Consider the following 23,788-nt stretch of genomic DNA (forward strand, 5'->3'; position numbering starts at 1 on the left):
CGGTTTATATGGTAGCTATATCAAAACATGGACCGATATGGCCCATTTACAATACCAACCGACCTACACTAATAAGAAGTATTTGTGCAAAATTTCAAGCGGCTAGCTTTACTCCTTCGGAAGTTAGCGTGCTTTCGACAGACAGACGGACGGACGGACGGACGGACAGACGGACGGACGGACGGACGGACAGACGGACGGACATGGCTAGATCGACATAAAATGTCACGACGATCAAGAATATATATACTTTATGGGGTCTCAGACGAATATTTCGAGTAGTTACAAACAGAATGACGAAATTAGTATACCCCCCATCTTATGATGGAGGGTATAATTAGTATACCCCCATCCTATCGTGGAGGGTATAATATTGGGTTGCCCAAAAAGTAGTTGCGGATTTTTCATATAGTCGGCGTTGACAAATTTTTTCACAGCTTGTGACTCTGTAATTGCATTCTTTCTTCTGTCAGTTATCAGCTGTTACTTTTAGCTTGCTTTAGAAAAAAAATGTTAAAAAAGTATATTTGATTAAAGTTCATTCTAAGTTTTATTAAAAATGCATTTACTTTCTTTTAAAAAATCCGCAATTACTTTTTGGGCAACCCAATAGTTTGCGAGCATTGTTTGTTTGTAAGACGATTCGTGGTTAAATTGTAGACCAAACTGAAGATGTTTGACAGTGAAACAAAACACGAAACCAGTGGTGCCAAAAAGATAATAGCTAAAAAATCACCCTTTATTATGGTGAAAGTTCTAACAACTCTTCTAAACCTCAGCCAAAAACCATTGAAGATCTTTACTTTTTGTTTAAGGATTTCAATTAAAGACATTAAACGCATTGTAGCAAGCTCTCTCAAAGGCAAATTCATTCATTTATCGTAGCAAATAAATCACACATATACTTCGATGAATGAATGGCAAAATCATAACTATGATTCTAATCTTCTAACAATGATGCGTGCTGTTCATACATGCTACAATTGTAACGCATCCTCAAGTCCATGTCATATGGTTGTGTCCACAACAGCATAACATGACTATCAAGCCCACATGTGTACGCATATCAGTGCATAATTACTGAGCCTTTGCAAATCGGTAATAGAGGCCTAATTGCAGCTTTCTATCATATCAAACTGAACAGAGAACAAAAAGTGACTTCAGCTTTCAGAAATTTTCTAACATTTTGGCAAATAATCTTGGCAAAGTGTTTGCAACACTCAATACAAGCATTTGGTAATCATGGGAAATACTCTCAACAGTGTAGTGATTGATGGATGGCAATGCCTTGATTAGGATGCAAAGTGGTGGGGTTGGTGGTGATGTAGTGTGGTTATATTAATGGCATTGCTATGGCTAAGTCTGTGGTGGGAGCTGAAGCAGACATGTTATGCATTTTAAGGGACCGCTAAACAAAGTCTAGGGTTGGAGGGAAATATTGGTTAGGGAACACCTTTGATCAGAAAAATAATTAGCTAAAAAAAGTTTGTAGTTGTCTATGGCATGGACCAATGTTTACCGTGTTTAAGACTCGCTGCAGCACCTTTTTCTTCCTGCCTCTACAAACTTTTTCGGATTTTCTTCACGTTTATGGTTCTAGCACACAAATTTAATTTACTTTTTTGAATAAATACTCTTGGCTCCCATCGATACCAATGTTGTTTGGTTTTTTTCTTTTTCTTTGTTTTTTGCATGTCCAACTAAATAATTTAGAATTCCCCATGAAGCGCATAACCATTGCGCTATATGAATTTTTAAGTATGTTGGTGTGTTGGTATAAACATTTCGACAAACTGAATTTGGGCGAAATTCATAATCAAAAATTGTCCCCCGTATGGTGGGTCTCTAATCTCCACAGTAATATTTCAAATTCAAAAACATACTGAATACCTAATGGCAAGGATCGCTACTCATGGCTGCCCATATCGCCGTTCAGAGTAAAACCAAGAGACGGTGAGAGAGTGTGAGAGAGAGGGGCCGCAAATGGCCACAAGAAAAGTAAATCGTATGCCTGAACTCCACCACGAGTCGGCGAGTCCCCAGAAAACTCAATGTAAATAAATCATTATGAAATACCAACAAAAATTCATCGAATGCGACAAAACCAACAACAAAGTTAAAAGAAAAACAACAACAACAACACCAACAACAATGTGAACTGAAACACCCATCGAGGCTTTAGTAAAAATCCTTAAATTTCGCGTGTGCGCTTAAGTTTCCATTGTGGCAACCGCATAAAGAAATTGCTGCCGCCACTGCTGAGAGAAACCGTCATGCCCGCGGACAAATGTTAAGGACCATAAATAATAAATGGCGATTGTGGGACAGTTTAAGATCCCAAAGTGATTTTACAGGTTTAAGGCTTACCATTATGCCACCGTCGCTGTTGTTTTCGCTTACACGCCGCCGCTGGCTTGACAGCCCAACATGTGATAGGAAAATAAGCGAAAGCTCAAAAAAAAAAAAAAAAAAACAAAAAAAAAAACGCAAAACAGATTCAATGGAAAACAAAACCATCATCCCGATTTGTGATTCCATCTGAGAGAAAGCATGAATACTAAAAAAGGCTCAAAGTGGAAAATGGGAGCATCAAGAAACCCCCATCGGCTGGTTGAACCTAAAAGCCACATAATCTGCTAAAGGGTTTCGAAAACGGTCGTAGACATTTTTGTAAGCAATAAAGTGTCAAAAATTCAAGAATTAGTTGAAAATCAGGCAGTGGAGTCATAGAAAAACGTAGGGGGTGTAAAAAAAAAGTAGCTTGAAGTTAGAGGAGAAAGTAGTATCAAACCGATTCAACAAGTTGAGACTGAAGGTGTGTGGAAAAGGTGGGGTTGGGAAATCCTAAGACAACTTAGTAGTTGTTGTCCAAAACTAGTCTGAGGAACTATCCACCACATATCTAAAGACTGTCGGTTTGCAGGAAACCGAAAATCCCCCTTCGACGCTATATAGAACTATCTCCCGACTTAAAGTCTTGAGGCAATAAATTACTCACTCTACCAAAATTCATCGAAATCGGGTAATAAATGGATCTTTTATGGCCTTAATACCCTATATCGGAAGATCGGGCGGTCGGTCTATATGGCTTTAGCCAAATATGGTGCGATCTGTACCAAATCTAAAATGAGTAAGTAAGTGTCTACAAAAACTCATTGTGCCAGATATCATCGAAATCGGATGAAAAAATCTCATCTTACGGGCTCAACACCCTATATCGGGAGATCGGTCAATGTGTTAGTTATATCCAAACATGGTCCGGTCTGGACTACATCTCAAAGGAATGGGTAGGGATCTACCAAAGCTCACTGTGACAAATTTTATCGAAATGGCATGGCAGCTATATCCAAATCTGGACCGATCTGTGCTATATTGCAGAAGTATGTCAAGGGGCTTAATTAAACTCACTGTCCCAAATTTCGGCGATATCGGACAATAAATGCGCCTTTAAATCGTGAGATCGGTCTATATGGCAGCTATATCCAAATCTGAACCGATCAGGGCCAAATTGAAGAAAGGTGTCGAAGGGCCTTACACAACCCACTGTCCCAAATTTCAGCAAAGTCGGATAATAAATGTAGCTCTTATGGGCCTAAGACCCTAAATCAGAGGATCGGTCTATGTGGCAGATATATCCAAATCTGGACCGATCTGAGCCAAATTGACGAAGACTGTCGAAAGGGCCTAATATAACTCACTGTCCCAAATTTAAGCAAAGTCGGATAATAAATGTAGCTCCTATGGGCCTAAGACCCTAAATTAGAGGATCGGTCTATATGGCATCTATATCCAAATCTAAAGCGATCTGAGCCAAATTGACGGAGGATGTCAAAGGGCTTTATACAACTCACTGTCTAAAATTGCAGCAAAATCGGATAATAAATGTGGCTTTTATGGGCCTAAGACCCTAAATCGGAGGATCGGTCTATATGGCAGCTATACCGAAATCTGAACCGATCTAAGACATATTGACGGAGGATGTCGTAGATTCTAATGCATCTCACTGTTTTAAATTGCAGCAAAATCGGATAATAAATGTGGCTCTTATGGGCTTAGGACCCTAAATTAGAGGATTGGTCTATATGGCAGCTATATCGAAATCTGAACCGATCTAAGACAAATTGACGGAGGATGTCGAAGGGCCTAGTACAACTCACTGTCTTAGATTGCAGCAAAATCGGATAATAAATGTGGCTTTTGTGGGCCTAAGACCCTAAATCGGAGGATCGGTCTATATGGCAGCTATGTCTAAATCTGAACCGATTTCCATGACTTCCCGACCAGTAATGTCAGGAGTCAAGAGATAATCCTTCCTGCTAAATTTCGTGAGAATCACTTAACAAATGATCCGATCAAAATCTTAACCGACTTTTTATACCCACCACCGAAGGATGGGGGTATATTCATTTTGTCATTCCGTTTGCAACACATCGAAATATCCATTTCCGACCCTATAAAGTATATATATTCTTGATCAGCGTAAAAATCTAAGACAATCTAGCCATGTCCGTCCGTCTGTCCGTCTGTCTGTTGAAATCAAGCTACAGTCTTTAAAAATAGAGATATTGAGCTGAAATTTTGCACAGATTCTTTTTTTGTCCATAAGCAGGTTAAGTTCGAAGATGGGCTATATCGGACTTTATCTTGATATAGCCCCCATATAGACCGATCCGCCGATTTAGGGTCTTAGGCCCATAAAAGCCACATTTATTATCCGATTTTGTTGAAATTTGGGACAGTGAGTTATGTTAGGCCCTTCGACATCCTTTGCCAATTTGGATATAGCTGCCATATAGACCGATCCTCCGATTTAGGGTCTAAGGCCCATAAAAGCCACATTTATGGTCCGATTTCGCTGAAATTTGGGACAGTGAGTTGCCTTAGGCCCTTTGCCATGTTTCTTCAATTTGGTCCAGATCGGTTCAGATTTGGATATAGCTGCCATATAGACCGATCCTCCGGTTTAGGGTCTTAGGCCCACAAAAGCCACATTTATTATCCGATTTTGATGAAATTCGGGGCAGTGAATTGTGTAAGGCCCATCGACATCCTTCTTTAATTTGGCTCAGATCGGTTCAGATTTGGATATAGCTGCCATATAGATCGATCCTCCGATTTATGGTGTAAGGTCCATAATAGCCACATTCATTATCCGATTTTGATGAAATTTGGGACAGTGAGATGTGTTAGGCCCCTTGACATATTTCCTCAATTTGGTCCAGATCGGTTCAAATTTGGATATAGCTGCCATATAGACCGATTTCTTGATTTATGGTTTTGGGCCCATAAAATGCTAATTTATTGTCCGATGTCGCCGAAATTTGGAACAGTGAGTTAAGTTAAGCCCCTTGACATATTTCTGCAATATCGCACAGATCGGTCCAGATTTGGATATAGCTGCCATATAGACCGATGTCTAGGTTTTAGGTTTTGGGGTCATAAAAGACGCATTTATTGTCCGATGTCGCTGAAATTTGAGACAGTGAGTTTGGTTAGGCTCTTCGCCGTCCTTCTTCAATTTTGCCCAGATCGGTCCAGATTTGAATATAGCTACCATATAGACCGATCTCTGGATTTAGGGTTTAGGCCCCATAAAAGAGGCATTTATTGTCCGATTTCTCCGAAATTTGGGACAGTGCTTAGTGTTAGGCTCTTCGACATGTTTATGCAGCTTGGCCCAAATCGGTCCAGATTTGGATATAGCAGCCATGTAGACCGATATTTCGATTTAAAGTCTTGGCCCCATAAAAGGCGTATTTATAGTCCGATTTCACTGAAATTTGACACAGTGACTTATGTTCGGCTTTTCAACATCCGTGTCGTATATAGTTTAGATCGGTATGAGGTATATGAGTATAAGGTATGAAATTTTCACCGAATTTTTATGAAAGGTGGTTTACATATATACCCGAGGTGGTGGGTATCCAAAGTTCGGCCCGGCCGAACTTAACGCCTTTTTACTTGTTTCAATTTCAATAGGCTTTGCCTCTTGCCCGAAAAACATGCTTGTACCAAATTTCAAGACGATCGGGCGAAAATTGCGACCTGTACTTTGTACACAAATTAATATGGATAGACGGACAGACAGACGGACAGACAAAGTTAAATTGAATCAGAAAGTTATTCGGTGTCGATCGGTAAACTTATCTCTCTTCCTCTGGGTGTTACAAACAAATGCACAAAGTTATTGGGTTGCCCAAAAAGTAATTGCGGATTTTTCATATAGTCGGCGTTGACAAATTTTTTCAACGGCTTGTGACTCTGTTATTGCATTCTTTCTTCTGTCAGTTATCAGCTGTTATTTTTAGCTTGCATTAGAAAAAAAATTTAAAAAAAGTATATTTGATTAAAGTTCATTCTAAGTTTTATTAAAAATGCATTTAGTTTCTTTTAAAAAATCCGCAATTACTTTTTGGGCAACCCAATATAATACCCTGTACTACATTAGTGGTACAGAGTTGGGTGAGGAGGGGTTCGAAAAGGGGTGCATCCTAAGAGGGAAGTCTCCAAGTTTGATTTTAATTTCAGTCAGTTGGCTTCATGCTCTGGTCCTTCGCCGTCGAGATCTTCTTTTCTAACGAGCGCTCACTAGTTGCTAAGCAACATGCCTTCCGCACTCGTTTTAAAATTCCTTCTCACAGACTCGATCCTGGCCGTAACTCGATTCTGTCCTGGTTTAACTCACTTCGGGAATGTGGTTGTCCATTTCGCTAAACCCTGAAATGGACTTGGAGGCCAACATGGCGCAAAGGTGAGCACGTCCACCTATGACTCCGAATGCCTGGGTTCAAATTCCGGTGTAAGAATCAGAAACATTTTCACATTTTTTATCCTGCCATATTAAATCTTCTCTACCAAGTGGTGTCGCTATGCGGTACGCCGTTCGAATTCGGCATAAGAAAGGAAGCCCCTTATCATTGAAACTAAACTTTAATCGGATTGCACTTATTGATATGAGTGAAGTATCCCCTGCTCCTTAATGGAATGTTCAGGGTAAATTTAGAAGTACTAGAAATGGACTTCAAAGGAACATCAGACATCCGCAAAATATCAAAAGAGTGAGGCAGTCAGTTTAGTTCAATTGTGCGTTCTCCCCGGCGTTCGGCTCGTAAACACGCAGTTGCTATGGGAATGTCTGACACCACTGTTCTACGAATTCCCCATCAAGATATTAAATTTCATCCCTATGAATTGACTGTTGCTAGAGAGTTAATGTGATTTTGTGGCATGTCAAAATGCATGTGAAGTGCGGATTGACGACCTGCCTGGAGTCGCGGTGGTTTATTCCAGTGACAAGATTAACATTCACATTTACGGCTGCATCAACATACATAGCAAGCAAGAACACCTCAAGAATAACATTAGCGATGCCATTGCTAACATAGGGATTGGTATGCAACAAAGAGTGGACATGAATTTCAAAAATCGACCTAACCAGTGTATGCTCAATGAGGGTCGACATTTATCCAACGTAATTTTTAGGACTGCAGCCCAAATCACAGCGAAATCGATTAGAAAAAGGAATAAATGCATAAAAAGGTTTATATGGGGGGTACAACATACCACTCTACAGTAACCATTACTCGAAATTTCCATGCCTACCAATATGGGCCTTATCGCACTGTGCTCTCTTAGGATGTCCATTGCAGTGTTGTACTTAGTGGCCTTGCTGAAAGCAACTACTTCGTCATCCTTAATGACCAAGCCAAGCGTTTTAGCAATCCAACAGCCATGTATAGATTCTCACTATTGTTTTCATAAATTTCAGTTGCATGGCAAATAGCACGCCTACGAGATTCTTTTGTAAATCTAACCTGGTGTTAGTTAGTCTGCAGACCGCTGTGTAGCTATTATAGTTGGATAATGAATGTTAAACTCTTTAAATCGGCCTCAACTCTTTGATATGAGAGTAGTCACAACCCTCCAGCATAGGATGGGGGTATACTAATTTCGTCATTCTGTTTGTAACTACTCGAAATATTCGCCTGAGACCCCATAAAATATATATTCTTGATCGTCGAGACATTTTATGTCGATATATAGACATTTGCGTCCGTCTGTCCGTCCGTCCCTCTGTCTGTCTGTCGAAAGCACGCAAAACTTTCGAAGCAGTAAAGCAATCCGCTTGACATTTTGCACAAATACTTCTTATTAGTGTAGATCGGTTGGGATTGTAAATGGGACATATCGGTCCATTTAAATGAAATTTTGCATGAAGTATTTCGTTATGTGCCAAGTATGGTTTAGATCGGTCCATAACCTGATATAGCTGTCATATAAACTGATCTGGGTCTTGACTTCTTGAGCCTCTAGAGGGCACAATTATTATCCGATTTGGCTGAAATTTTGCACGAGGTGTTTTGTTATGACTTTCAACATTTGTGCCAAAGATAGTTCAAATCGGTCTATAACCTAATATAGCTTTTATATAAATCGATCTGGGGTCTTGACTTCTTGAGCCTCTAGAAGGCGCAATTCTTATCCGCTTTGGCTGAAATTTTGCACGACGTGTTTTGTTATGATATCCAGCTAATAAGCCAAGTATGGTTCAAATCAGTTTATAACCTTATATAGCTTCCATATAAACCGATCTGGGGTATTGACTTCTTGAGCCAGTAGAGGACGCAATTGTTTCCGCTTTGCTTGAAATTTTGCACGACGTGTTTTGTTATGATATCCAACAACGGTATCAAGTATGGTTCAAATTGGTCCATAACCTGTTTCAGCTCCCATATAAACCAATCTGGGGTCTTGACTTCTTGAGCCTCTAGAGGGCGCAATTCTAATTTGATTTGGCTGAAATTTTGCACGACGCGTTTTGTTATGATATTCAACAACTGTGCCAAGTATGGTTCAAATTGGTCCATAACCTGATATAGCTCCCATATAAACCAATCTGGGGTCTTGACTTCTTGAGCGTCTAGAGGGCGCAATTCTTATCCGATTTCAGTGAAATTTTCGATGACGTATTTTATTATGACTTTCAACAACTGTGCCAAATAAGGTTCAAATCGGTTCATAACCTGATATAGCTGCCATATAAACCGATCTTGGGTCTTGACTTCTTGAGCCACTAGAGGGCGCAATTCTTATTCGATTTGATTGAAATTACGCACGACGTGTTTTGTTATGGTATCCAACAACTGTATCAAGTATGGTTCAAATCGATCCATAACCTGATATAGCTGTCATATAAACCGATATTGGGTCTTGACTTCTTCAGCCTCTAGAGTGCACAATTCTTATCCGATTGGAATGAAATTTGGCACGACATGTTTTGTTATGATATCCAACAACTGTATCAAGTATGGTTCAAATCGGTCCGTAACCTGATATAGCTCCTATATAACCCAATCTTGGGTCTTGACTTCTTGAGCCTCTAGAGAGCGCAATTTTTATCCGATTGGAACGAAATTTTTCACGACGTGTTTTGTTATGTTATCCAATGACTGTGCTAAGTGTGGTGCAAATCGGTCTATAACCCGATATAGCTGCCAGATATACCGATCTTGGGTCTTGACTTCTTGAGCATCTAGAGGGCGCAATTCTCATCCGATTTGGCTGAAATTTTGCATGACGTATTTTATTATGACTTTCAACATCTGTGTCGACTCAGGTTCAAATCGGTTTATAACGTGATATAGCTGCCATATAAACGGATCTGGGATGTTGACTTCTAGAGCCTCCAGAGTTCGCAATTATTATCCGATTTGCCTGAAATTTTATACGTCGGATCCTCTCATTACCATCAACATACGTGTTTATTATGGTCTGAATCGGCATATAGCCCGATACAGCTCCCATATAAATCGATCTCTCTATTTTATTTCTTGAGCCCCGAAAGGGCGCAATTCTTATTCGAATTGGCTGAAATTTTACACAGGTCTCCAACATGTAATTTAATTGTGGTCTAAACCGGATAATATCTTGATATCGCTCTAATAGCAGAGCAAATCTTTTCTTATATCATTTTTTGCCTAAGAAGAGATGTCGGGAAAAGAACTCGGCAAATGCGATCCATGGTGGAGGGTATATAAGAGTCGGCCTGGCCGAACTTGGCACGCTTTTACTTGTTTTACCTAAGAAGAGAACCGCGCATAGAACTCGACAAATGCGATCCATGGTGGAGGGTATATAAGATTCGTCCCGTCCGAACTTGGCACGCTTGTACTTGTTATTGTTACAATATTATAACCATATTAAACATGCTGAACAATAACCCTTTCCGTTTCCCAGTCATAACACACGTGTAAAGGTTGGGCTGATTGCACAAAAAAAAAAAAAACACCAACACAACTAAAGAAATACAAATGACACAAAGTAAAAGCAATTTTTCTATCCCGCGGCAGCAACCATTCACCATAAAAACTGTCACTGAGCAAGCACATCATCTAGGCCAGAAATAAAAGACTGACTCCCGGCAAAAAACTACAAGACATCTGACATATAGTCGAATATATATACGAATAAATATTTTATTAAACGCATTTTTCAAATGTCACAAAAACACACAAAATGTTGAACAAATTAATCGCTACACTTCATAGCTTCCAACAATACAAACGAATGTTGCCATATAACAAAGGCTTTTGTGCTGGGAAATTTTAACGCAGTGGCAGCCAGGGATGATCATAGGGCACTGGGCAAAAGCTCAACTCACCGGAGTATACCTTCAATTTGCATTCATATTCATGAGCCAAAGTAGTTGCCAGCAACCAACTGCCAAAGGGTTATTTGTTTACGACCTTGTGTGATATTGACACTTGAAAACTACTCTTTCCCATACGGGTGTTGCCGATGTGTAGCCTGTGTGGTACGTCCAATGAGTAGAACGGAAAATTGTATGCACTCTCACGTTGTGCTACGTTGAGTTACTCACTTCAATTAATTAATTGCAATTGTATGTGAACCATGGGGCAATTTATATTCATCTAAAGTGGATATAGAGAGAAAGGATGGGCAAAAAAAAAAACAAAGGCTATTGCACTTTGCATATAAATTAAAATTGGAGATGGTTAAAAAAGATAAAAAAAAAACATCGAACAAGATACTTTAAACGAGTCAAGATTGGGCTATTGTTCGCATCTAGGCTTTAATGCAATGCAAATGACCCCAAATTTCACTAAAATGTTCTCTAAAGTCAAAATGTTTATTAAAATTTCGCTTAAGACAACATACCAATAAAATTCTACCTAAAAACCAAATTCATTTAAATTCTCTAAAAAAGTTATACAAAAAATTCCATTAGAGTCAAAATTAACTTTCCTCGAAGGACAAAAGGCCTCCTCTAAGGAGGCCACCGTGGCGCAGAGGTTAGCATGTCCGCCTATGACGCTGAACGCCTGAGTTCGAATGCTGGCGAGACCATCAGGACAAATTTTCAGCGGTGGTTTTCCCCTCCTAATGCTGCCAACATGTGTGAGGTACTATGCCATATAAAACTTCTCGCCAAAGAGATGTCGCACTGCGGCACGCCGTTCGGCTTCGGCTAATGCTGGCAACATTTGTGAGGTATTATGCCATGTAAAACTTCTCTCCAAAGAGGTGTCGCACTGCGGCTCGCCGTTCGGACTCGGCTATAAAAAGTAGGCCCCTTATCATTGAGCCTAAACTTGAATCGGACTGCACTCATTGATATGTGAGAAGTTTTCCCCTGTTCCTTAGTGGAATGTTCATGGGCAAAATTTTAATTTGCTAAGGACAAAATTTTTATGAAATTTCTTTTAAAGTCAAAATTTCAATGAAATGTTCTCTAGACATACGAAATAAAAAGTTTTTATACCCTACACCACTACTGTGGAGGCCACCGTAGCGCAGAGGTTAGCATGTCCGCCTATGACGCTGAACGGCAGGTTCGAATCCCGGCGAGACCATCAGAACAAATTTTCAACGGTGGTTTTCCCCTCCTAATGCTGCCGACATTTGTGAGGTACTATGTCATGTAAAAGAGCTGTCGCACTGCTGCACGCCGTTCGGACTCGGCTATAAAAAGTAGGCCCCTTATCATTGAGCTTAAACTTGAATCGGACTGCACTCATTGATATGTGAGAAGTTTGCCCCCTATTCCTTAGTGGAATGTTCATGGGCAAAATTTGCATTTGCACACCACTACTGTGGTATAGGGTATTACAACTTAGTGCATTTGTTTGTAACACCCAGAAGGAAGAGAGGTAGACCCATTGATAAGTATACCGATCGACTCAGAATCACTTTCTGATTCGATTTTAATATGTCCGTCTGTCTGTCGGTCTGTCTGTCCGTCTGTCCATGTTAATTGGTGTACGAACTACAGGTCGCAATCATCATCCGATCGTCTTCAAATTTGGAACGGGAATGTGATTCGGGCTAGAGACGAAGCCTATTGAAATTGGAAAAAATCGGTTCAGATTTGGATATGGCTTCCACATATATTGGGTTGCCCAAAAAGTAATTGCGGATTTTTCATATAGTCGGCGTTGACAAATTTTTTCACAGCTTGTGACTCTGTAATTGCATTCTTTCTTCTGCCAGTTATCAGCAGTTACTTTTAGCTTGCTTTAGAAAAAAAATGTAAAAAAAGTATATTTGATTAAAGTTCATTCTAAGTTTTATTAAAAATGCATTTACTTTCTTTTAAAAAATCCGCAATTACTTTTTGGGCAACTTTTAGGGCAATATGTTCGTCCCATTTGCAGTAATAATGCAATAAATTGGTCATTTGTTAACCGATTCTTTCGAAATTTGGCAGGATGGATTTTCTTATGACTCTCGACATTACTGGTGAATTCCATGGAAATCGATTCAGATTTAGATATAGCTCTCATATATGTATATCCCCAAATATTCACCACAAGAGCCACAGCAAGCGCATTTATTGACCCATCTTGCCAAAATTATGCCCAACGCTTTCCTCGATGACTGCCACAGTATTTGAGAAGTTTGCTCGAAATCGGTTCAGATTAAGGTATAGCATCCATATATATGTACGTCCGATTTTGAGAAATATTGCAAGAAAGTGCTCATTTTTTAACCGATTCTCTCGAAATTTTGCAGCAAGAATTTTCTTATGACTCTCAATATTACTGGTGAATTTCATAGAAATCAGCCCTGATTTAGATATAGCTGTCATATATGTATATCGCCAGATGTTCACCGCAAGAGCCACTGCAAGCGCATTGTTTGACAAATCTTACCAAAATTTTGAACAACGATTTCCTCGACGACTACCACATTATCTGCTCGAAATCGGTTCAAAATTAGATATATCTGCCATATAAATGTTCGTCAGATTTTGGGTAATTTACAATAATGTTGTCATTTGTCAACCGTAGTTATTACAGCTTGAACATGTTTGCCCGCCGAGGTGCCCAAATATAGGGTCTCACATTTTGATATCAGATTTGTGTTCTACTCCCATATACCTTTATTTGAGACCCATATTGCGATGGTCAGTAAATAATTGATGGGCAAATACTTCCTATTTGGGGGTTGTTATGGTGGTGGGATGTCACCTAGACAGTTGGTTCCGAATATTGGTATCAGATTCGTGGTCTACCCCCAAATAACTTTCATTAGAGCCCCATATTTCCATATTCTGCAAACATCACCGGTTTGGGTGTGTTTTGGGGGATGTGAAACCACTCACTGGCATGGCCTTGAAAATATATACCAGATTCGTGTTCTACTCTAAAATACCTCTCATTTGAGCCCCATATTGCAATGGTCAGCAAATACTTCCTTTTTGGGTGGTGTTATGGGGGTGGCTTGGCTCCATGAACTTTTTCCTGAATATTGATAACAGATTCGTGCTTTATTCCCAAAGACCTTTTATTTGAGACCCATATTGCTATGGCCGTAAATTTGCCCTCTTTGGAGGATGTTCTTAGGGAAGCTGCCCCTCGACACTTGGTTTGACATTTGGATATCCGATTCCTATTCTACACTCAATTAACTTTTATTTAAGGCCCATATTACCATGGTCAATAAATAAGTCCTGTTTGGGGGGTGTTTTTGGGAAAGAGTACCCACATTTGATTATCAGATTTGTATTCTACTCGCAAAAACCTTTCATTTGAGTCCCATATTGCCATGGTCGTTAAACATGTCCGATTTAGTTGTTTTTTGGGGGATTGGGGTGGTCCTCCAAACACTTGGTCTCACATTTGGGTATCAGATTAGTATTCTACTCGCAAATACCTTTCATTTGAATCCCATATTGTCGTGATTGGTCTATAAATATATATGGTGGGTTTTGAGGGGGGAGGGGAGGCCCCCTAGGTACCCCATCCGCAAGTTGGATAAAAAATTTTTATTTTTAGGTTACTATAAAAAAGCACAGCAGATTTCGCTTAAATCGCATTATCCATCTCCTAGATCTGGCGTTTCTGAAAATTAGTGGAAGGGGGAGGGTCCGCTCCCCCTTCAGATATAAAAAAATTTAGTACTCTATTTTCACCACGGGATCAGAAAAAACTTCATGAAAATCTGTTCAACAGATTTTGAGTCTATGACATCCATAAATTGATTTTTTTTAGCCTCCACCATAGGATGGAGGTAAACTAAGTTCGTCATTCAGTTTGTAACACCTCGAAATATGCATCTTAGACCCCATTAAGTATATATATATTCTTGATCGTCATGATAAGTCGATCTAGCCTTGTCCGTCCGTCTGTCTGTCGAAAGCACACTAACTTTCGAAGGAGTAAAGCTAGGCGCTTGAAATTTTGCACAAATATTTTATATTAGTGTAGGTCGGTTGGGCTTGTAAATGTGCCAAATCGGTCCCTGTTTTTATATAGCTCCCATATAAACCGATCTTGGGTCTTGACTTCTTGAGCCTCTAGAGGGCGCAATTCTGGTCCGTCTGATTGAAATTTTGCACGTGGCGTTTTGGTATCATTTCCAACAACTAACTGTGCTAAGTATTGTCAAAATCGGTGCATGACCTGATATATGTATCTCCCATATAAACCGATCATGGGACTTGAATTCTTCAGCTTTTAGAGGGCGCAATTCTTACCCGATTTGGCTGTAATTTTGCATGAGGTTTTCTGTTATGACTTTCAACAACTGTGCTAAGCATGGTTCAAATTGGTTCATAACCTGATATAGCTGTTATATAAACCGATTTCGGATCATGTTATATATATATAAGAATTTCATCCAAATCGGACAAGGGATTCGAGGGTGAGGCGTTAATGGGTTAACTCGGGTTGTATTAGAATAGATTTGAAATATTCGACTCAGATAATATGAGAGGTATAGGACTCGGACTCGGCTGAAAAAAGTCTTATCACTGCCCCTTAATACCCAGCTAAAGCTCCCGGCACGGAATAGATGAGAGCATCACACAGGCTGTAATATTGAGCTCCAATTCGAGTGGTGTTCATTGCTGTCACGAGAAGCTTATCTGCAAGCTACCGTCCACTGGTTGCGGATAGTGGAATGCTCCATGCGAAGTAGCTGCAACGGCAGTCGCGGACAATTAGCGGTATCGAGAGGATATTGTCAGTGAGAGGCCGGGTGGCACCAGCTTTTGCACATACTGAGTGCCTTGATGCCCTATAGGGTAAGGCGAGTTATTGATGCCTTTAAATAACCACTGGCCAATCTTTTCCGCGGTGATCGGATCGGATCGAACTTGGTCACCAACAGGAGCTTCACGAGGATCGCCACCTCTACATGTAAATGTAGAGGTGGCGATTGTCTTACCGTTTCGCTGTTTGTTTTCCACGTGGGGGGGGGGAGGGTTGGGGAACAGCGAAATGGTAAGATGGCGAAAATCCTATGGGGAGATCCGGATCGTGAGCAGACGAGGCTATTACTCAAAGTAACTAAGAAAGCAGTCAGTGTAGGTTTAGGCATTGTTACGGGACAACTGGGCTTTCGCGGCTAACAGACACTGGTACTTAGTTGGGGACACAATACCAAACATGAACCAACATAGAAATTATGGAAAACAAGTAAAAAGGCGTTAAGTTCGGCCGGGCCGAACTTTGGATACCCACCACCTCGGGTATATATGTGAACCACATTTCGTCAAAATCCAGTGAAAAATGCATACCTTATGCCCCATAGCAGCTCTATGGATATCATCCGATTTAGACCAAATGCTTATAAGTACAAGTCATTGTTCAACCGAGAGATCGGTCTATATGGCAGCTATATCCAAATCTGGACCGATCTGAACCAAATTGAAGACAAATATCGAAGGGCCCAACACAAGTCATTGTCCCAAATTTCGGCAACATCGGACAATAAATGCGCTTTTTATGGGCCCAAAACCTTAAATCGAGAGATCGGTCTATATGGCAGCTATATCCAAATCTGAACTGATCAGAGCCAAATATAAGAAAGATGTCGAAGGGCCTAAGGCAAATCACTGTCCCAAATTTCAGCAAAATCGGATAATAAATGTGGCTTTTATGGGCCTAATACCATAAATCGGAGGATCGGTCTATATGGCAGCTATATCCAAATTTGGACCGATCTAGGCCAAATTGACGAAGGATGTCGAAGGGCCCAACGCAACTCACTGTCATAAATTTCAGCAAAATTGGATAATAAATATGGCTTTTATGGGCCTAAGACCCTAAATCGGAGGATCGGTCTATATGGCAGCTATATCCAAATTTGGACCGATCTAGACCAAATTGACGAAGAATGTCGAAGGGCTCAACGCAACTCACTGTCCCAAATTTCAGCAAAATCGGACAATAAATGTGACTTTTATGGGCCTAAGACCATAAATCGGAGGATCGGTCTATATGGCAGCTATATATAAATTTGGGCCGATCTAGGCCAAATTGACGAAGGATGTCGAAGGGCTCAACGCAACTCACTGTCCCAAATTTCAGCAAAATCCGACAATAAATGTGGCTTTTATGGGCCTAAGACCCTAAATCGGAGGATCGGTCTATATGGCAGCTATATCCAAATTTGGACCGATCTAGACCAAATTGACGGAAGAATGTCGAAGGGCTCAACGCAACTCACTGTCCCAAATTTCAGCAAAATCCGTCAATAAATGTGGCTTTTATGGGCCTAATACCATAAATCGGAGGATCGGTCTATATGGCAGCTATATCCAAATTTGGACCGATCTAGGCCAAATTGACGAAGGATGTCGAAGGGCTCAACGCAACTCACTGTCCCAAATTTCAGCAAAATCGGATAATAAATGTGGCTTTTATGAGCCTAAGACCATAAATCGGAGGATCGGTCTATATGGCAGCTATATCCAAATTTAGACCAATCTGGGCCAAATTGACGATGAATGTTAAAGGGCCCAACGCAACTCACTGTCCCAAATTTCAGCAAAATCGGATAATAAATGTGGATTTTATGGGCCTAAGACCCTAAATTGACGGATCGGTCTATATGGGGGCTATATCAAGATATAGTCCGATTTAGCCCATCTTCAAACTTAACCTGCTTATGGACAAAAAAAGAGTCTGTCCAAAGTTTCTGCTTAATATCTCAATTTTTAAAGAATGTAGCGTGATTTCAACAGACAGACGGACGGACATGTCTAGATCGTCTTAGATTTTTACGCTGATCAAGAATATATACTTTATAGGGTCGGAAATGGATATTTCGATGTATTGCAAATGGAATGACAAAATGAATATACCCCCATCCTTCGGTGGTGGGTATAAAAATTATGGGTTTTGTAAGTAGCACGGAATTTCTAAAAAAGATTTTCTTTTTCGAGGTAACTTTCTATTTAGTATTTAGAGCGCACAAGTGCATAGTGACATGGGGCAGACTAATATCAGCACCCTGTTTTCAACCTAACGTATCCAAAGATTTCCAATTTATGTTCCAAGTATGATCTGAATCGGTTCTTATATGAGCCGTTATACTGATTTTACTCTTTGAGCCCGTAGAGCTAACAATTCTAAACCAAATGGTTTGAAATTATACACAGTGTCTTCTCTTGTCACTCTCAACGTAAGTGTCAAATATAGCCTGAATTGGACGATAACCTGATATAGCTCCCATATAAACCGATCACCTTATTTTACTTCTTGAGCTCGTTGGGGACGCAATTCTTATCTGCTTTGGCTGAAATTTTTGAACAATCACTTCTCCTGTGACGTCCAATATATGTGCTTAGTATGGTCGGAATCGGTCTGCAATCTTATATAGCTCCCATAAAAAAATGATCTCATGATTTCTTGAGGATAATTCGTAAAAATTGCAATGCTGTTGGAGCTAAGTCAGATTATGGACTTATTCAGACCGTATTTAGCTCATATATTGAAGGTCATAGCAGAAGTCATGGTGCAAAATTTCAGCCAAATCGAAGGCGCAATTTTTATTCGATTTGGCTGAAATTTTCCACCATGACTTCTGATAAGACCTTCAATATATGGGCTAAATATGGTCTGAATAAGTCCATAACCTGACATAGCTCCAACAGCATTACAATTCTTACGCATTATCCTCAAGAAATCATGAGATCATTTTTCTTATGCATTATCCTATGTTTGCTTTAAAGAGATATTTGGCAAAGGATTTGACAAATGCGATCCATGGTGGAGGTTATATAAGATTCGGTCTGGCTGAACTTAGCACGCTTTTACTTGTTGGTATTATCTTTAGAATAGACTGATGGAGAAAGGTTTTTTATAGGAATATTTTAATCGATAAAATTCCATTTCCAACTCAAACAACGCTTTATATGATCATAAAATTAGCCATTTAGAGCATCCCTGCTATATTTCTAGTTGCTTTTTTACTTAAAAGCCCATAAATTCACTTTGTCACACCAACTTGCAACTTAAAGCATGTCTTTGCATAAAAAGCCATCTCCCCCTAACTTTAATTTCTCCAATATGTATTTGCCTATATGAGTATTACCATGGGACACTTTAATATCCACATGTACACACACATCCACACATCCACAGACACAGAAAATGCAATTTAAGTTCACTGTGCCAAGTGTACGAGTATCATATGTTCTCGGCGTTCACATTGTGCCGTAGTACTCTCCACTCGAGCACGTTTACAACAACCTTTGTAACAATGTCAGCAACGTCGTCGTGAATATCGGTATGCATGTTTAATAACAACATCAACAAAAATTAAGAAAAAAAAACGCACACACAAACAACAAGTGCAGAGGGAGCAAACAAAAAAAAAACAACAACAAAATACACATCTGTAACAACAAGTAACATGTCTTGTTTTGCAACAGATTTTTCAAGTGCTGCACCCTAACAAGGAAGGGTACCAAAGAGCAGCGACGTGTGTCTTTATAATTATGGCGAAGGCTTGTAACGTCACGCAAAGTACGGGGGGGAGAAAGGGGGGAAAAAATAACCAAAAGTAACTCAAATGAGATTGGTGCAGTAAGCTCCAAGTCAGAAAGTGGAGCAGACGAATTTATAAACAGCAGAACGAAGTGTGTGTTATTAGCAAAAGATGCTGTAAGGACAACAGAGTTACCATAAGATTTACATTCAGATTTGTATTTGGTATGCAGTAGGGTTACAAAAAATAGAGGGAACCTCCTCCCATTTTCAAAAACGCAAGATTTCGGAGATGGGTACACCGATTTAAGCGAAATTTGGCGAATTATGCTATCTCAAAAACACGAAATTGGTATAAAGTTTTGGGGTCAAATAACCTGGGGGGACGCCCCATCCCAAAAACCATCCGAAAGGACATTTTTATCGATTGGGACAATATCGGTATCAAATAAAAGGTGTTTAAGAGTAGAGTATGAACTTGGCATAAAATTTTGCTCTAAGTGTCGGGGGGGGGGGGGGGGTCTCCCACCCCCCAAAAAACCCACCCAACAGGGCACTTTTGTTGCTTTGAGCAATACGGAGATCAAAAGAAAGGTATTTAAAAGTAGAGTACAAATCTGATATAAAAATTTACTCCTTGGTGTCTGAGGGGCCTCTGCGCCCACCAAAACCCCCTAGCAGGACTTATTTACCGATTGGGACAATATGTGATTCAAATTAAAGGTATTTGGGAGTTCAGTATGAATATGGTATTAAAAATTGGATCCAAGTAGCTAGGAGGCCGCCCTATGTCCAAAAGTAGCGCCTAAAATCAAATCTGGACCAACCGGCAGGACATATTTACCGATTTCTACAATATGGGACTCAAATTGTTTACGAGTTGAGTATGAACTTGGGATAAAATTTTACCCAAAGTGTCGAGGGGTTCCCCCATCCCCAATAACACCACCCAGCAGGACCCTTTTATCGCTTTGAGCAATATCGGTATCAAATAAAAGGCATTCTATGGGGGCTGAGGGGCCTTCGCGCCCCCAAAACCCCACAGCAGAAAATATTTGTTGCCGTAGGCCCAAAACTGTCCCAAAAGTAGCACCCAAAATCAAATGTAGACAGATCAGGATAATATGGGACTCTAATGAAAGGTATTTGGGAGTAGTATGAATATGAATATGATATTTAAAACTGTGTCTTAATACCTAGGGAGCCGTTCCAAGCCCAAAACGAATCCAAAAGCACCACCAAAAATCAAAGTGAACCCATCGATAGAATATTGAATTAATTAAAGGTTTTCGGGAGAAAAATACGAATATGGTGTAAAAAATTGGGCCAAATACCTAGGGCGCAGCCCCAAGAGTTCCGGCCAAAATAAAAAGTGGACCGATTGCTACAATACAAGACTCCAACGAAAGGTATTCGGGAGAAGAATATGAATATGAGTAACTATCAAAGTGAACCAATCGAGACAATATGGGGCTCATATGAAAGGTTTTCGGTAGTAGAATACGAATATGGTGTCAACAATTGGATGCAAAAACCTAGGGCGTCGCCCCAGGAGTACCTACTAAAATAAAAAGAAGACCGATCGGGACAATATGGTGCTAAAATGAAAGGTATTTGGAAATTAAATATGAATATGGCATTCGAAATTGGTTCAAAGTACCTTAAAGGCCATCCCAAGCTCAAAACCGCAACAAAGGTACGACCCAAAATCAAAAGTTGACAATATGGGACTCCAAAAAAAGGTATTCTAGAGTATAGTACGAATATGATTATCGTGTATTAAAATTGCAATTACCAACGGGGCCGCACAAAACCAAAACCACTTCAAATGGGCATATTAGACGATCATGATAATATGGTACTCAAGTAAATGGCATTTTGGAGTAGATTACGAATATGGTAATATAAGTGAGATTCGAGTGAAGGGAGATTGCCTTTCCCTCAAAACATCTCCCAAAATGTGAATATTTGTCAATCATGGCGAAATGGGATTTAACAAGTAAAAGTGTGCTAAATTCGGGCGGGCCGAATCTTGGGAACCCACCACCATGGATTCTGCTAAAATAAATTTTGTTGACCGGCATGATTTTATTCTACATACCAAACTTCTGTCAAAGTTATTGGAAGTCATAACAGACTACTACATGCAAAATTTTTGCCAAATCGGACACAAATTGCTGCTTGCAAGGGCTCAAGAAGTCAAATCGGAAATCGGTTTATATGACAGCTATATCAGGTTATAAACCGATTTGATTCGCCCTTTACACATTTGTTGTCAGTCATAACAGAACACTGCATACAAAAATTCAGACAAATCGGATAAGAATTGAAACTGAAACGCTGAAATTTTTTTATGATATTCTCGCCAGAATTCGAACCCAGGCGTTCAGCGTCATAGGCGGACATGCTATCCTCGCTGCGCTACTGTGGCCTCCGAATAGATTGCAATCAGAAGAGTATGAATCAGATTTCCAAATTTGGGACACAGTGCCCCAATCTGGTAGACCGCCGAAAACCTTAAAATCCCTCCAAAATAACTGACAGACCAATCGGGATAATGTAGGACTCAAATGGATGTTTTTTGGGAGTAGAATTCGAATCTGAGATTTGGTATAAAGGGTCTGCAGACCGCTCGCTCCTCTACCGACAAACAAAAAGGACATGTTTTGCGAACTAAAATGAGTGTTTGGAGCATTATTTTTTTCATAGGAATGACGCTCCCAGGTAGATTATTTTTCCTTCATACAGTAAAATCCGAATAACCGACTTTACTTGACAACACTGTTTACTACACCCATACAACCTTCCAACTCTTCCTTACAAACCTAATCGCTTTCTCCAACTTATTTATCAACATATCAGACTTGTTAGTAGCAGACAAACTAAATGAATAGACATCTGACACAAACACACAATCATGCATGGGACGTCTGTTGCAGAGTATCCTTGGTATATGGCGTCAGTAATACGCTTGACTTTAATACTCGTACTCTGCGATAGCAACTTGTGAAGGGGGAGAAAAAAAAACCAAATGTGGTGTGAAGAACGTGCTCCATTTTGGCCATGAAATTGTTGGCTGTATGCCTGTGCAAATGAGAGTATTTCTTTTTTTTTTCTTTTCGCATTGGTAGAATTCCACCATGATGGTGTTTGCTTTGCACAATATGTGCATAGCATAAGTAAATAAAACATATTAACTCGAACACCCTTTGATGCTTAAAGCGAAGCTCATATATGTTTGCACGTAGTGAGATTAAACAAGGTGGCCAGATTTTGCTGACTTTGTTATCTTTTACCTGAAGTTTGGCTAAGAAGAAGAAGCCTGCCAATAATTCACTTAACATCTGTAGGGGAGTTTTGTTTATATTAACCCTATAATGAAAGCATTATAACTGTTTATATTAACCCTATAATGAGAGCATTATAACTGTAGCCAATGATGTTGATGAAGGGCTTATTTAAAATTCTATGGTAATTTCATTGTGTTTTTTTATACCCACCACCAAAGGATGGGGGTATATTCATTTTATCATAACGCTTGCAACACTTCGAAATATCCATTTCCGACCCTATAAAGTATTCATATTCTTGATCAGCGTAAAAATCTAAGACGATCAAGCCATGTTCGTCCGTCTGTCCGTCCGTCTATCTGTTGAAATCACGCTATAGTCTTTAAAAATGGAGATATTGAGCTGAAACTCTGCACAGATTCTCCCTTTACCCATAAGCAGGTTATGTTCAAAGATGAGATATATCGGAGTATATCATGATATAGCTCCTATATAGACCGATCCGCCGATTTAAAATCTAAGGACTTAAAAGGTCACATAAATTGTCCGATTTTGCTGAAATTTGGGACAGTGAGTTGTCTTTGGCCACCCGACATCCGCCCAACAATTTGGCCCAGATCGGTAAAGATTTGGATATAGCTGCCGATCTCTCGATTTAAGGTTTTGGGCCCATAAAAGGCGCATTTTTTGTCCGATGTTGCCGAAAATTAGAAAAATTTGTTGTGTTAGGCCCCTCAACATCTCTACGCAATATGGCACAGATCGGTTCAGATTTGGATATAGCAGCCATATAAACCGATCACTCGATATAGGGTCTTGGCCCCGTAAAAGTCGCATTCTTTGTCCAATTTCGCCGAAATTTGAAACAGTGAGTTGTGTTAGGCCCTTTGATATCCTTCTTCAATTTGGCCCTGATCGGTCCAGATTTGGATACAGCTGCCATATAGACCCATCTCTCGATTTAAGGTTTTTGGCCCATAAAAGGCGCATTTAGTGTCCGATGTCGCCGAAATTTAGAAAAATGAGTTGTGTTAGGCCCTTCAACATCTTTGTGCAATATGGCGCAGCTCGGTACAGATTTGGATATAGCTGCCATATAAACCGATCTTTCGATATAGGGTCTTGCCCCCATAAAAGTCGCATTTTTTGTCCGATTTCGCCGAAATTTGGAACAGTAAGTTGTGTTAGGCCCTTTGACATCCTTCTTCAATTTGGCCCAGATCGGTAACGATTTGGATATAGCTGCCATATAAACCGATC

Source organism: Stomoxys calcitrans, chromosome 3, assembly GCF_963082655.1.
Source record: "Stomoxys calcitrans chromosome 3, idStoCalc2.1, whole genome shotgun sequence".
Taxonomy (NCBI): Eukaryota; Metazoa; Arthropoda; class Insecta; order Diptera; family Muscidae; genus Stomoxys; species Stomoxys calcitrans.